Source organism: Apteryx mantelli, chromosome 19 (genome assembly GCF_036417845.1).
Source record: "Apteryx mantelli isolate bAptMan1 chromosome 19, bAptMan1.hap1, whole genome shotgun sequence".
Classification (NCBI taxonomy): Eukaryota; Metazoa; Chordata; class Aves; order Apterygiformes; family Apterygidae; genus Apteryx; species Apteryx mantelli.
The window spans coordinates 15,857,636-15,869,077 of NC_089996.1; positions in this window are offsets into that span (position 1 = coordinate 15,857,636).

Here is an 11,442-nt window from a genome sequence, read left to right on the forward strand (position 1 = left end):
AGAGAAGGGTCCAAATCAAAACCCTAGGTCTGATTTGCCCAGCGTTTCAGAGGGGCTGTTTTAGTCCCCAACCTGGAGTCTTCCTCCTGCGGAGCTGAAGTTGCTCACTAACGAACACAACTTGATCCTCACTGCTTGAGGAAACAGCCAGCTTCATTCCAGCACGGTCCTCTGTTTGAGCTCAGGTAGGGGCATCTATGTCCCACAGCCCTCCCAGATCCCCCGCACACCACGAGATGAGTCAGAGGGAAAGGAAAGAAGTTTTAAATTTGATTTTCCTTCCCCCAACGTGGGGATTAATTACACATGTTGTCTGGGCACAAACCAACTATCACCAAGCAAAGTCTCACTCCATAAATTTTCAACTGCTAATAATAGGGCTGGACAGGAGTTTTAAAGCTTCAGTAGACAGTTTACGATTAACCTACTCCTGTCAGCTGGAAAATCACCTTACAATGCAATTCCCGTTCACGTCTGACTCGCTTTGAGTTAGAAACTGCTTTTGAAACCCAGGAAACGTGGAAAGCAGATCCGCAAGGAGCCCTGCGCGCTCCGGAGGAAGGGCCCAGGGGCAGGTTTCAGCCCAGACCCGATCCGCGTTTCTCCCGCTATTCAGGTGGGAGATTTGCATCAGGCTTGAAAACCTGGGCTAGAAACCAACCTTCCCAAATCTTGAAGCTCTTTGGATTCATCCCGGTCAAGTTTTTGTCATCTGTCCCAAAGGGACAAAAACGCGGCTGAAAGTCCCTTGGATTCAGCGGTCGCGACGCAACCCAACACCACCCTGCCACGGAGCACAGGCTGTCCGGGACACGTCAGCCCTGCAGCCTCCTGGCCATCTCCTGGACACTCGCTCACTACTTTTATAAAGGCAAAAAGCTTGCTAGGAATAAAGTACAGGGTTTCTCTGGTCAACAGCACATGCATTTAGTGAAGCTTTGGCATCCAAACCAACCCCAGAGTCTGCAGCTTCATCAAAGACTAGGACTTTCGTCCCTTGTCTTTGGCCACAGCCACAAGGTGAAGCTTCAGAAAGGGCCAATCTGAAATTTCTAAAAAACCAAAAAACAAAACAACCCTGATAGCAAATTCCATTAGTGAGGGTAGGGGGGAAAACTTGGGGAGGGGAGACACCCAGTCATTTTCTGTGATTAAAAGGCAAATTTTATTCCTCTAGAAACTTGGAACCAAATGTGGCGTTGCTATGGTTTCACACCCACTGGCTGGAAATGACAATATTAGCAGGGTGACCTGGTAATTAGAAACTGTGCCCCCAGGTCAGACTGCAGAGAAAATAAAGAGAGATTACCGAGTCCTAAAGACACAGCATAATGCTGCGGGCTCCTGGGCTCCATACCTTTTATAACTGGTCCATTTAAATGCAGATTATGACTTTCCACCTGGGGCTGCTAATCTGTCTCACAGCCAGATCAAACAATAAGGCATCTCTCCACACTGTGGGGCCAGGGTGCTTTCGAACTCCGTCTGTCATCAGGTCTGTCAGTCTATCCATCCCTCTTTTCTCAGGGTAAAACCCAGAGTTTTTCATTCGTGGATGATTATTTTTCCACCCTGGATGTTTATGTCTTCCTCTCCCTCCCCCAGTCCCCAATAACTTGGAGAAAACCAGGCTCAGATTTCCCTCAGTCACATGATATAAAACAAGTGGGAGCAATCAAGCTAATTAGCATTGAGGTGGCATTCACTAAATTTAGGGAGGGAAAGGATTAGGCAGGGGTTGCTGAGATAGCAGGAGAGCAATCTCAAGGGAGCAGGTGGCTCCTCTCAGGCCAGCATCCCTATGGTGACAGGATGACTTGAGGGCCCGGAGTCACTTCCAGCCCAGCAGATCTTACTGGTCCAAACTGAATGAGGGTGAGCAGATGCAACTCCTGGTCACCCCTGCTGGAGCTACCTGCCCCTTCCCAGCTCTCCCCAGCACCTGGACAACCAGTGACTCCATCCCTTTCCCTGCATCTATTCACTTGACAAGGTGTCTTGTTAGACCTGGACTTCCAAGAAAGCAGCATCCAGTGTCAACAACATTTGGGCACCCTGCTGCACCTTGAAGCACAGGGAAGACAAAGCCCCAGTGTTTCTAAAATGAGCAATAATGGCACAAAAAGGCATGAGATAAAGTTACCAGAACCACAAGATGCTCAACCACAACCCATTTGTTCTGTTCAGAAAGGACCCTGGAGATAATCTGGGATCAGTCCTGCTTTTGGCTGGTTGGCTGTCACTAATAGGAACCTCGGGAGGCCTGGTGGACCCTCAGAATTGTTATCCAGATGATAACAGACAAATATCTGAGCAGCTGTTGTCTGCTGAGCTATTTAGCACAGTGCCAATGAGCCCTATCTATGGAAACAGGCAATGGTGGAACCCAATCTGCTCAGCCCTCCCATCAGGGCAGGCGCTCACACAAGGACAGAGGTTTCCAGCCATGTGCACAGGGCACAGCAGTGTGGGTGCTTTGCTGCAGAAAATCTCCCCAGGCTTGCGCAGACTGACCACCTCCGCCCAGCCACACATGGTACCTGCACACCAACGCAGGGAAAAGTATCCAGATCTAGTACTGGCTCTATCGCTCGTATTGCTGCCCCTGGCTTGACTTAGCCGTTGGCCTGATGAGCCACCCAGCTTGCTTTGGGTGACTGCCTGCAGAGCAGAGCTTGCATTAAAGGGACTCCCCTTTCGCATGCAGAAAAGCCCAGGGAGTCCCGTCCTGTTAGAGCAAGCACGGTTCGTCCCTGCTGCACTCAGCAGGAGCAAAGGTTGCTCAGGCCACGGCCCGATCAGGAAAAAAACAGACGTGCTGTTTTCAGCTGTGTTTTCTTTGGTGGCAGCTGCTTGTGGTGGCCGGGTAGGGACTGTCTGCGCCCAGGACCTCTACAGCACTCAAGGAGGTTAGAAAGAAACGATGCAAAAGTAATCCCTTTAAGCTGGACATTAAAAATACATCCCATTTTAAACGCCGACAGAGGGGTTAATGCCAGTATCATTAAAGCCAGATGACTACTTCAACAGCAACAGGGAGTGAGAGGTTTAAGCTCCTTAGACTATTGCACCTGGCTATTTAATGCTCTTCATTTTCACTAAGCAGGAGAGCATTTTAATGGGCTCTAATAACAACACAACACACTTAGCAACTCTCATCCAAGTGCCTGTCATATTTTCTCACAACCCAGGGTAGGTGTCAAGAGTGGTCATCAGGCACCTTCCACAACTGTTGAGAGACGGTCGGAAAATTTGTCCACTTCTCCAAAGATGCCAAAAGCGAGGCCTCAAGACCCAGTTTGTTCTACTAGAAGGCAGTGACAGAGCTTGGTGTAATTTGGGGGTTTCTAGGTCCCATCCTCCCCAACACTTGGATAAGTCTGCAGCCTCACCATTACCATCTCTGTCACTTTATGGACCTGGAAACCCAAGCTCAAACATCTTCCATGAACAGTTTCAAATATTGCCTGTTCCAGAGCCACCTCAATCTTTGCAAAGTAGGAGGGGAAAAAAACAAAAAGGGAAAATGACGAAAAGACCCTGTAGGACACAGTGGAGAATGCCGTCTTGCACCCATAACCTATTCTTTGCAAAATGCTCTTATCTAACACAGGAAGGAAAACCAAACAGGGAATCCTGGGAAAAAAATTCAACTTTCAAAGGGAAGATCAGCTTCTAAATGCATCTGTGGATCTAGGCCCTAGTCTCCAGCTGCCTCCTTTCTTCAGCTATGAAACTGTAATTGCTACTTAGAGCTCTGCTATAGCAATAACACAGGCAAGACAAGTGAGCGCTGGAGCGTAAAGCACTGGGAACACAAGAAAAGCAAGACTTGGGCAGACTGCGTCCCCCAATCATCCCTACACACAGGTCTGGCATCCAGGCAGATCGGAGCTCTTCCATGCCCCAGTTTCTCCCTGCTTGCCCACACGAGCTGGCTGCACAGTGCTGCAAGAACTACTCACGTTTGCTGCTCTGTAATCAGAGATACCCAAATTCAGCCAGCACAAGATCATTGCAGATTATCAGCACTGCAGAAATGATCTCAGTTGCCTTAGTCCTGTGTGCAGCAGGAACCACCGAGCAGGCCCATCACAGGCCTACCTCTTACCACCAAGAAAAAGACCCCAATAAAAAGCCAAAACTAAGTTTTACTAGCCTCATACATGCCTTCCTCAACCTCTCTGCTGCCTCCCATCCCCTTCCCTCCCCCCATTCCTCCTCCTTTCCCAAACTGTCATGGTTTATTTTGTTTGGGTGGATTTTCTTTTTCTTTTCTCCCCCTCCACCCCCTTGCAAACAGATAGTTTTCCCATGGAGATCCAGCACGCTCTGTGCCTATTAGCATCCTTGTGCATAATTAGAGCCCAACGCATTGTCATGCAAAGCAGCCTCGGATGACAACACTTCATCCTGGACAACACAGAAATGCTGCAAGGAAGTTTCTCACACTGGTTTTAGCCAAGGCAAACTGGACTGTGCACGGGTTTGAGATTTTAATTAATTGATGGGCGCTGGGCTCCCCTCACGGCTCAGCTGCTGTGTTCAGCTCGAGGGAAGAGCCCCAGCCACCCATGTCCACCCCTGCCCAGGTTTAACCATGGGCTTCACATTTTTGTTTAATACTTTCAACTCATTAAAATAAATTAAAAACTCCACCCCAAACGGTCACAGAATCATTTTCCACCACCCACAAAGGACAACACGGCTAAATCAGTGTTTCCATTGCAGCAATAAGTCTCACTCTGTCTACGCTGTTCTCCTAATGGCTGGCACACAGCCAAAAAGGCTCAAAAAGCTTTTTTGCTCCCATGTAAACATTTCCAGGTCTTAATGGGTCATCTTCTGGCTTTGTGGATCTGGCCTGTTCTAGCTGGATATTGGTGGAGTCCCTCAGGAGAGGTCACATAGTGTAACAGAGACAGGTCTCAAACCCTTGGCTGTTTTTCCCTCTGAGGTGGAACTGCCAAGGGAAAGAGGGAGGGAAAGAGGTGATACGCTCACCCACCTCCCACCAGCCAACGCAACAGGTGACCTCACCCATAGTTCCTGTCTGGACTGTACTGGATTTTGCCCCATTCCTGCTCCGGAAGGCAGCTTGTTATATGAGAGTTAGAAAAGGAGGAAGGGAAGGAGCAAGAAATAGCAACGGGTTACTGCCATCAGCAGAAATACTGATGGATAATGCTCATCCAAGGAAGAAGGGGGAGTGCTGGCCCAGGACACTTGGGTTCTCATCCAGGATCTGCCCCTTCCCTACTGCGCAACTTTGGGCAAGTCTCTTCCCTCTTCTGTCTCCCACCCTTTGTCCATCTGCATCTTAGCTGCACTTAAACGTCATCTGCCTGATCTTGGAGCACATCAGTATTATTAACAACCCAAACAAGAAGACAGGCTCGATGCTGAGCCCCACTCAACAAGACCAACACTCTCCGGAAACTTTAACCCTAACTACCCACCCTCTTCCACTGCTGTCCTCTCCCGTTCTCTGTTGCAGCCTTCCCTTATTTCTTGAACCGCAACTGTGAGCAGGTGGATGCACATAAAAGCAGTGAAAATCCAAACAACTCCACTTTTTCTGCAAACACCTCTGTCATCACAGAAAATCTGAACCCACGACACAGTGCCTGCTCATTTGCATTAACCCTTCAAGTCTTAAATCTCTGGAGACAAAGAGAGCGAGTCCCTCCCTGCTGCACCACAGAGACTGGGCTGAAATGAAAGCATAGGGGCCTATAGGTTAAAATAAAAGACTTGCAACTCTTTTCCTGAGGCTTGAGGAGCACTTGTCTTTGGGGATGTCACATTGACACTGCTGCCGGGCAGGGGCTCTGAGGCCTTGGGGAGAGGGTTTGCTGCCCACCATGTCTCTGGAGCGGTTCCCAGCTGCTGCTGCTGCAATAAAGAGGAGGAGAAGCATCCACCAGACCAACTGTTGCCTCCTGCCAGGCTGGGAGCACATGACGAAGCAGCAGCGTCGGGCTTTCCGGAGGGGAGAGGAATGACACCTTTGTAAATCACCCAGCAGGTTTCCATGTGAGCAGGTGGAAAGGGACCCCAACAGGAGATGGGTTCAGCGCTCGAGAGGGAGAAGGGAAGCTCTGGGGTCCAGGCCCTGGGGTTTCCCACTGACCCAGCAGCCAGGTATCCTGGTCCTAGCAGCTCACGGTGCAGCTCTGCACACCCATCCTGAGCAAAGCAAGTGAGCTTTAACAGAGAGCGTGGGGATGGCGTGGAGCCTGCTCTGCTCTCACTCCAGGAGTTTCTGGCTGCTGCCTTTGCTACTCTCCACTCCAGGATCCTGCCTTAGCCCAGCTGGATCCAAGGGGATCACAGGCTGCATGAGAAACTCGGGTTCCTGGGTTGTATATCCAGTCCTGCCACTGATTTTCTGCATGACCCGAGCCAGATCACTGTACCTTTCCATGCCTCCATCGTCTCCTGGAAGCGGTAAGGGCAGGACTGCCGCTCAGCCATGCACCAACCCACACAAACAAGGAAACCAAGGCCCCGGTACCAGTCGAAGGCCAGAAACCACCCATTTTACTTTATCACGAGCAGCTCCCCAAAACATCAGACCTGACATTCACTGTGAAAACACAACACATCTGCTCCCCTTTTCCCCCACACCTCACCAAAAAGGTCCACTTTTCAGCATTCCCCTGGCATAAACAAGCTGCCTGTGGCTGTTGAGCTTTCAGTTTTGTCATCTCCGAGTTTGCTTTTAGCAGGAGGAGGTTTTTGGCCACGGCCGAGTGGCGCCGTCAGCAGGCGAGGGCCACCTTGGACAGCGGTGCCTGGCCACCCCGCAGCGCTCCCTGCGCGGCTCCCAGCCGGAGCATCTCCGGGCCCGGCCTCTGCTTCGTGGAGCTGTTGGTGGAACTCAGCACCCGGGCAGGCAGCAAGGCTACGAGGGCTGGCGACGCAGCCAGCCACCGGCCAGCGACCTCGGAGGGTGCCACAAGCAGTTCGGAAGGTGGAGAGCAGGAGCCAAGGGAAGAAACCAGTGACCGATACTGGGAGGAACAAGGCAGCCGCGGTAGCGGCCCCCGTGCCCTGTCTTTGATTCGTCCTATGCACGTTACACTCCGCAGCACTCGCCCATCCGCCCCGCACGGGGCAACGTATCCCTCCCGCCGGCCCCGGCGCCCCTCGCCGCTGCCGGCCCGAGACGGCACCCAGCGCGGCTGGCTGTGCTCTAACCCCCCGAGGCGCCGCCGCACCTCGCTGCACTACACAAACCCGCGGGCGATCTCACTCCATGCGGGTCGAGTAACGTATGCATCATCCCGCTTCTCCTTGCCCAGTCTGGGCAGGTACTTTGCACACACCTGGTGCCTCAGGGCAAGCCGCAAAACGTAGCTGCCCCCTCTTAAGTGGCAGCCGGGGCAGGCAAGAGCCATCTCCTGCCAGCTCGCTGCCTGCAGTCCCAAAGCACACGTCCCTGCGAGATCGACAGCTCCTGAAGCGGCGGAGGCCAGAGGTGTCCCCCCAGCCTCTCGGACTGAGCAAAGTAAACCCTAAATCCTGCCTCTGCAGGAGGCCGTGGCACAGCCCAGAGCACCCTGGGGTGGGACCTTCCCATGGGGACAACGGCAGCGCGTCGCCTTTCTCAGCGGCTCTGGCGGGGAAGACAGCCAGGAGAAGGACTCTGCCATCAGACATGCTCGAGCAGCAAGCAGGGCGGCTCAGCTCAGCTCGGCTTGGAAGAAGTCCCCCACTGTCGGGAGGTTATTGCAGCAGGTGCTGACGGAGGATGGAGAGGCAGGTAAATACGTCTCAGATCAGTTTTCCATCTGCTTCCTTGAAATGGAATTAAAAGCCCATAATAAGAAAACTAAAAGGTGAAGAAGGAGCTGAGTTCAGAGCGGATCTGTGCAGCAGAGTTTGGTAATTGAAACGTGTTGAAACAATCTGGGAACCTCTTGGGAAGGTCAGAGGCTGCGAAGTGCCTGGTGGGTCCAACCTTTCTAGAACCAGCACCCTGCAAACGCTTTCCTCCCCAAACTCCGGCTCCTCCGCTCCTCCACCAGCTGATGTGGATTTTGGCACCAAGATTTTCAATAACTTTTCGTACTCCTTGACATGCTTTGCCAACATTTTCTGTAACGATTTCGAGAACACAGGAACAAGAAAACGAAATCAGAAGATTTTGATAAATGTCAGAGAAAGCCTTTGGGGAAGGACAGTGTCTGCTTTGAACAACTTCCAACTATTTATTTTTGCCGTGCTTTGCTCTCTCTCGCACTAATCCCTGCCCAGCAAAGGACAGTTTTTCAGACATCCCATGCATGCACCACGGGAGGCTTCCCAGCGCACAGTGAAGAGGACGCCTCTCTCTGCGAGCTCGCCGCAGCTCTCCTCGCGATGCCCACGCTCTTCTAGGTGTGGGTGTCATGGAGCAAAGGGACATCCCTGTCCATCCCTGGCCCGGGTGTCACATCACCGCCGGCCAGCTGGGGCTGCCGGTATCGCAGGGCTCCACCAGCCAGAAACCCCGGGAATTGAGGCGTTAATGGTTCCCATGCCGTGCCCATAAGGGCTGCCCCACGCATCCAAGGGACATTAAAGGACACCCAGTAAGAGTCCCACAGGGCTGATGTGCCCATGCAGGGCTCCCCTCTGCTCCCTTCTGGAGAGGAGCAAACTCCAGCCAAAGAGCTGGCTCCTTAGCCGGGAGTAGAGGGGCCGCGAGCCACCGCGTCTCCCTCCCGTGTCCTCCCCCTGCCCACGGTCACGAGCGCTCGGCAGAGGGGACACAGCGAGCCTCGTACCGAGGGACTGCTCAGCGCAGCCGAGCAAAACCGAGCCGCATCCCCCGCGGCGGTGGCGGTGCTCAGCCGTCTTTGGGGGCTGCGCGTCGGCTCCCCACGCGCAGCCTGGCTGCCGAAATCCCCCGGGCGCATGCACCACAGCAGCGGCCACGCAGGCAGGGGGGCACGCAGCTCTCCCGGTGTGTTTGCTTTGCCCGCCCCGCGGACCCCGGGACAGAAAGGGAGGACACAGCCAGCAGCCGGGGCTGACCCATCCGCTGACCCGTGACCAGCCCCGGCCAAGCCCCTGATTGCAACCTTCTGGACAGGGAAGCGCGGTTAACGCGATCCTCCTGGACGCAGGCACACCAGATGGAGCCGCCAGCCGCGCTTCCCGTCCTGGATTTGGAAAGAGCCTCTTGCAAAGCCGGCCGAGGCATTGCAGGGGAGCAGGGCGGAGCGAGCGGGAAAGCCTCAGCGCGCTGCCCTGCCTGCTCCCCGGCACCCCTCCGCCGGGCATCCCTGCAGCGCAGGGGGGGCTGGGGACGGCATCCTGCAAAACGGCTCCAGCTCCCACATCTCCTTTTCCCAGGACACACTGAGTCCCCCAAGAAGGGAGATCACTGTTCCCTTTATCAGGTCTGTTACTTTAGCAGCTCTTTGCTCGCAAGATCTGTGTTTTATTTCCTGCAAGACTTTTTGCCTGGGAAATATTTCTGCAACAGGACAAGAGCTTGCTGGACTAGATCACACATGTTGGTCCCTCCACAGGACGGAGAGTTGGAGTAGAGCAATGTGAATTCCTCATATCCTCCTACTCAGGTACTCTCTTCTCCACTCATTTTGGAAAGAAGAAATACCTCTGAGAAGATAAATACTCTCTAAAGTTCAAGAAAAGAGGAAACTTCCAACATACTTTCAGTGGTTTAGAAAATGACAAAGCTTTGTTTAGACTTTCTCCTAATTCACATTTTATATGGGCCTCTCACAATTCATATCCAATCCATCTTCCTCCTTATTTGTTTTCTCTTTCCCCCTCTTTTTTTTTTTTTTTCCAACCTGTTTAATCCTTTTAAGTTCAAGGATTTGAAAAGCAAATACTATAAAAGATGAAAGGTGCGTTGGAGGAAATCAACTTTGATAAGAGGCTTTTATGGCTTGTAAACCTTATTCCGGCCCTTTGGCTTGAAAGGCAACACAAATTTTAAGAGCCTTATGCAAGCCTCATGTTGAGCCTGAAAAAAAAAAAAAAATCATATCAGCCTGGAAATGATGGGCACCTGGCTAAGTGGCTTCTCATCACAGGACACCGAATGCTCCGGGTAAGGTCAGACAACCAACAACAGACAGCTCACAACCTTCTACCGCTTTTAACACCTTAGTTTGCAAGAATCCAAGCAACTTTCAAAGCAAACTCCAAACTGCTCTCCCCCTGCCCATTAAAAGCAAAATATCAACATTAGCAGCAGCACAACCCTAAATAAACGGCCTGTGTGATACTCCTCTTAGCTGCAAGGCTACAGCAACCAACCCGCACACCTCCAACCCTCTCCAGAACAAGGCGGGTGGCGGGTGGCCGGTCTCCAGCAGCTCTGCTCCCGCACGGACCCCCGCGCCTGGGCAGCGGCAGCACTGAAAGCGTTAACGAGCCCCGGCTCCCCTTCACGTGACACGTTCCTACGTTCCCCCCGCTGCCAGGGACCAGGGTGCAATTAGGTCACCGCTTGGCAGAGCTGCTCCGATTCGGGGCGGAAACGTGGAGAGTGCGGATTGCGTAAGATGAGTGTTTGGAGAAGGAGATGTGTTGTTTGACAGTGTAAACACGAGACTGCATCACAGTTGTTTGAACAGAGGCCACAAGACTTGAACAGAGTCTGAAACAAGCTCAAAACAGTACCTCTGAGCAGTGCCTGCCCCATGCAGGACACCTAGCCTTCAAGCTGGACCTGACAGAGCCACCGTGCTCTTCTATAGCGTCCAGCAAGCCCTTGGCCTCAGCATTTTACACAGCAGGCCAACACCACTACCCCCATTTTACAACGGGTTACTGAACGGCGGAGGCATTTCAGCAAGGTTTCTGGAGGTGACCGGCCACCACTCAGAAGCAGAGGTCCAACACTAGACCATGCTTTTGCAATTGCTCCCCTCTCCCTTTAGGAGGGGAGAGGAGCAGGACAGCTAGCTCCTGAACGAGGTACCAGCGAACGGCTCTGAAACGGGTTGCTGCTCAAGGCTGAGCGATCGCGCTAGGAGAGCGAGCGGCTGCAATCATCATTGCCTATAACGCTGCCTGTACGGAGACAGGCTTGGCACTAATGAGCATCACATGGGAGGTTCATGCAAAGCATTATTATGCATGAAGTTAGCTCCGGTCCAGAAGAGGAATATCTATGAGGAGACTGAGGCTGGTTCCTCGTGACATGCTCTTCCTAGAGGGCAGGGAGGCTCAGCAGTTATAGTGATGTCTAAATATCACGGCACTTGGGAAATACAAGCAGCTGAGGAACTCACTGAACGTCGTATTATCACATTTCACATATATGACTGATGATTCTTTCTAGTGGCATGAAGGGTTTAAGTTATTTTAGTGACATTTACACAGATGCCATGGATTTCCATGGTCCCTGGAGCAGGGCAGTATGGATTGCTTGTCACCAGATGCTGAGACTGAGCCTGTGCCCCTCCTGAA